Source organism: Wolffia australiana, chromosome 6 (assembly GCF_029677425.1).
Source record: "Wolffia australiana isolate 7733 chromosome 6, ASM2967742v1".
Lineage (NCBI taxonomy): Eukaryota > Viridiplantae > Streptophyta > Magnoliopsida > Alismatales > Araceae > Wolffia > Wolffia australiana.
In genome coordinates, this window is record NC_135840.1 from 19,622,501 (window position 1) to 19,628,401 (window position 5,901).

Genomic DNA, 5,901 nt, shown 5'->3' on the forward strand with positions numbered 1-5,901 from the left:
GCCACCTTCCGAAGTCTGAGCCGACGTGAAGAACCCACACTTCCACTATCAGGTTTGAGAAGCGGCATCATCGTCTTGCTTCGTGCCGTGTGCCTTTATGTAATTTCATTTTTTATCTTTTTTGGATTGTCAGGGGGCCCCTCGTGCGTGTGTTTTTTTTATTTTAATTATTCTTAATTGCCATCTTTAGGGGGAGGAAACCCATGTTGGGCTTCTTCTCCCCCTAAAGAGCTCTTTTAAAGGGGAAGCCCAATAGGTTTCCCCTTAAAAGGGGGCCCAATCAGGCCTCCCACAACTGCCACTCCGTCTATATAAAGAAAGGGAGGGTGGGCGTGAGAGGACAGGCTGATCATTTGGAAAATTTCAGATCTCATTTTTTTGTTATTGGCAGTTATCTTGGTTCTATTTCTCCCTTTTCTGAAGAAGAAGAAGACGTCGCATAAGAAGAAGAATGTTGCCCCTTTGTTGATTTTGCAACCAGAATTTCCATCTTCATCGTCGTTCTTGATGACTCTTGGTGTTACGATCAGTGAAAGCTGACAGATTAGTGATATAAAATTGGGGCATCCAGAATTTCCATCATCTCATCTTGCCAATACTAGAAATTCGTCATTGGACAGCTTGTTCAAATCAGCTGAAGAATTGACCGTGCCGCCCTGATCGCTCTAACTTCATCCATTATGGTTTGGAACTTTGCACGACCCGTGCTGATTCATTCTTCCCAATCTGCATCTATCGTTACCACTGTTATCTGTCGTTGCTCGGCGATTCTGCTAGTTATTCCTCCGGCCATCTGGATCATCAATCCAACTGTCATTGGTGATATTACACTTGGCCGGTGAAATCTTGGTGATTATTTTCCATTCCACGGTGACATTTCTGCCAAGTAAATGGTCGAGAATTTTTTTTTCGTGCTCTATTTTCGCAAGGGTTTTATCGCTGGCCGTCAATTTCATCATCGGCCGCTGGTATAATCTAACTTACCCTCTACCCGGTAAGCGATGGATCTTCTTTGTTGTGGTCACACCCCTTGATCGCTCGACGTGAAACTTCCATCACTATCTTCTCAAGACGTTCGGCTTCAACTGCTGTGCAACGACGACGGACTATGATTGGTCCCCTCTCAAAGACGAACGCGGATTTCTCAGCCGCCAAATGGCTTAATGATCTCTAGTCAATCTTTGACTCTCACATTGGCTATCATCGTGAACCCATCTTGTCGCCTTGACTCTCCAATCACCCGGCCACACTGACCTTGTGGGTTGCTAAGTCATTGTTCGACTCACTCACTTCTGCTGACTCCCTTCCACGGCATCTATATGGTCGGGCCCTTATCCCTGCTCAACAACACCAAATTACTTAAGGTTGAGAACTGAGACCGTACTCAAGTTTTCTTGCGGATCATCACCGGCTGCACCTAGTTTCGATGGACTGGTTCTTTAATCCACAACTGCCCTCGAACCCAGGTTCTACCCTCTCCCCTCTTTTCTTAGTATTATTATCTCCCTGAGTGTCGTTCTCGCGTACTCTGCTCTCTCGAGTGAATTCAATATTTAATATAGTTCTTAACCATCGCCATTGTTGTTAAGAAATTCTCTTTGACGGTATTGGATCTGCTCGTTCACATCGATGGTGTGGACCCTACTGGACGACAAACGTCGCCCACCACGTCGATTCCTTTGAGCCGATTACGCGGGTCATTGGAGCTTGTTCGTGACAAAACCCGTCATGTGTCGTTCAATTGAGCTGTGTTTCCAGTCATCCAACGATTGACGTACTTTCCATTACTATTTTCCTAAATCATATACAATATTCCATGTCATTCATATTGCATTTAGAGTCTACCCTCTGGAGGTAACACAAAGTGTCAGTTCTGACCACCGTGTTACATCAAAGTCAATATGTAGTCATCTATTCAGAAGGTGCCCATGGTGTCTCCGGTCAGTGGAGCTCTTATATAATCATGACATAAATTAACTTGACTGACATTTAGGTATAATACCATTCAGGGATTCATACGTATCAATTCAGTTAACTCTTTCCCCAAAGAGCACCCACTATTTGTCCATAGTGCCACCACACTAATAGCCACAAGAATAGCTATATTTATCGTATAAGCAGGATCAGCTAGTGCTATTCTATCTGGATAATTCGATTTCCATCTCAACTATCCATTGAATATGAATATGTAGAGTACATGTTTAAAGACTAGAGATCACTATATTATGATCTCATCATAATTTACTAGGTCATTGCACGTATTCATGGACTTCATTACAAACATCACACTAAAATAATAATGAATAGAAATCGATGGAAATTGTGTGACTGTCAAGCCAAATAATAATGAATATAATAATTTATTCAATTATTATATTCATTATTATTTTAGTGTGATGTTTGTAATGAAGTCCATGAATACGTGCAATGACCTAGTAAATTATGGAAATTGTGTGGTATAGAAATTGATGGAAATTGTGTGACTGTCAAGCCAAATAATAATGAATATAATAATTTATTCAATTATTATATTCATTATGTGGTATAGAAATTGATGGAAATTGTGTGACTGTCAAGCCAAATAATAATGAATATAATAATTTATTCAATTATTATATTCATTATTATTTTAGTGTGATGTTTGTAATGAAGTCCATGAATACGTGCAATGACCTAGTAAATTATGATGAGATCATAATATAGTGGTATAGAAATTGATGGAAATTGTGTGACTGTCAAGCCAAATAATAATGAATATAATAATTTATTCAATTATTATATTCATTATTATTTGGCTTGACAGTCACACAATTTCCATCAATTTCTATACCACATAAAGAAAGAATTGAAACTCAAGTGTTGCACAAATTAGAGTTTTCAATGATAACCTGCATTTGGCTTATGCTTATATAGTGTGGAGGTATGGCTTATATAACCTATTAGAAATTTTCATGTAGGTCAACCTAAAAATTGACCATGAATATTGAGTGCATCAATATAACTAATTTCTCCATGGAGAAAGTGTGGTCAGAATATTCATCACTAAACGTAGCATTACCCCAGTGATCATATAATATGTTTAAGTATTGGATTAAACCAAAGGTGTCATTGTACAAGTTAGAGAATTTAGGTCTCATCAAAAATTAACCAAATCTCAAAGTAACTTAACTTTATTAAAGGATATTACGCAAATTCTTACATTACATTATTTATGCATTAAAAAATACAAAATATTAAATGTATTTTAAAAGGGATATTCTGGTTTTGGTGGATTTATTGGTATTTTTAGAGATTTTATTGGCATCATTTTTTAAATAATTTATTTTCTGAAGTCAGAATATATTTTTAATAAATATTTTGACACTCTCGATATTAATTTTTTATGGCATAATATATATTTATATTCTTTTGTAAGTATATTTTATTCGATCATACTCATTTTGTATTTATGTTTTATTTATTGTTAAATCAAATGGTACCCACATGATTTTTGGCAATAATTTGTGAAACCAGCCATTAAAAAAATATACAATTGTGGCATTTAAGTTTGCATGTGTATTTATTAAATAAATAGCTATTATTAGGAATGGATGGGATTACAAATTTGCATAATCTCTTTGGATAACTCTAGAACGGCCAATGATAAGTTCATCTGAATTTACGTTCTTAATGTATAGGGTGACATGAACCAATAAAGAATAAAAAATAAGATGCATTCCTGAAAGATGAAAAGCCAAAACAAATAGGTCACTGATGTGTTGCCACACAACTGGTAGAGAAAGAAAAAGCATTAACCATGGTGTCACAATCCATGTCGCCACATTTTGATATCATTACATCCTTCTTGTTATCATGAGAATCGCATGGTGACATAGCAGTGTATTTTTAAAAAATAATAGAAACATGGTGACATGGTGCACATGAGTACATCATTACATCACAGGTTCATAAACACATTAATGTACCTCTAATACTTTCTCTGTTTACTATAGAACATGTGTCACTCTCATAGTCACCCTCATAGATGACTTGGAAAATATGCTAATAATTGGCAGGGGAATATCACGGGTTCACAAACAAGGACATAGATTATATAATGAGGAAGATTATATTATAGAAATATTATTATATTAAAGTTGGAGTCAACTTTAGCCTTTGTCATGTGACAATCGAAAAGGTCGATTGAGTTGAAATTTTGAGGGTAGCTTCATGTTTGTCCCTTCTTTTTAGTATTTCATAAGATTCAGATATTGATGTATGGATTTTTGGAAACATCATCCTTTAACATAATTCCTACATCTGGGTGGTTTTCATTGAAAGACAATGGGCTTTTGAGATACATCAAGCATGTTCTTCGTATCTGGGGTTTTCGACAAAAGGGTCATAGAAGAGGGGATGCATACCTACAATTAAATATCAATGTGATCTAGGTCGAACATATATCGAATGCATCATCGTCCTACATCATTTTTTATCATCACAGTTACATCACAGATTCCTACCACTTCCTATACTGATGGAGCACGAGATCTCGCTCCATCAAGGATGACGCCAAAACCCACATCATTGCCAGCGACACCCACCAGATCGGTATGCCAAGGGGAAGGTCCCGCGTGCTTAATTTCGGGCCATATCCACACACACGGCCCCTTTTCCTTTTAGAATTTATTTTTTAGTGTTTTTTCTTTAAGTTCCCAAGTCAAGACTCAATGAAAAGTCAAGGATATTTTTGGAAAAAAAGAAAAAAAAAGACTCCCCATCGTGCGACAAGGAGAGAGAAAGAAAAGAAGAGAGGAAGGAGGTGGTGGCGCCTCCACAGACGTTGTCGCACCCGCGCCTCTGTCAGAGGCCGCCGCTGCCGCGCCCGTGCCTCTCTTAGAGGCCACCACCGTCGTGCCAGTTTTTGTACCCACCAAACACCACCCCTCATGCCGCTGCCGCTCGCACCGCTGCGCCACCGCTCAAGCCGCCATTTGCACCGCCATTGTCGACGCTGTTTGCGTCGCCATCACCCACGTCGCCGATGTGCCACCATAGCGCCACCTTATCGTCTGCGCCATCCCCTCTCATGCCGCCGACGCGCCTTGCACCTCCGCCAAGTGCCGTCGCCGCTCACACCGCCGCATAACTGCTCGAGACGCCGCTCGCGCCACCATCATTGCCGACGTCACTTGCGCTGCCATTGTGCCATTACAGCGCCACCTCGTCTACGTCGTTGCTGCTCGCGTTGTCGCCGCCGCACCACCACCCACGCTCCGTGTCCCTCCCCTTTCAACCCCCCTCCTGCGTCACCACTCTTGAGTCGCACCACGCTGCCAGTCGAGCAATGCCGTGCCGCCTACGGCACAGCTCCACCGACCCTACCGCCGGTATCTCTACATTGACAAGGGCGACGACTCCGGGATGACATCATCGAAGAGGTACCTCACTCCAATAGCCCACTCGTTAATCTATCTTTTGTTGTATACCTTTTCGAATTTACTCCACTGCGCTCTGGATAGATTAGGTGAGAGTATAAACGAACACGATAGCGTCCAACGAGTGTCTTCCTATGTATGGGCCGAGCCCGTCCGTTACGTGATAGCACCCATGGACTCAGTCCGTTTGGCACCGTAGACTCCTTCATCTCTCGAACGAGGGTCAGGAGGTCACCGTCACCACCATCGGTCACCCGCCCCGTAGCACAACGCCAGGCAAACCCCACAAGTTGGGGCCTGCACGTACACTCACCTAGGATTGCGTCACATCATGTAGATGCATCTCCGTAGGTCCACACAGACGGACAATGTATTGGACCATGTCAATGCTAGCTACTTGGTATCCGAGCATCACCTCGATACCCCTCAGGATGACATCAGCGATGCCGTCCTGCATCATACACCTTTCATATTATTATCTCTT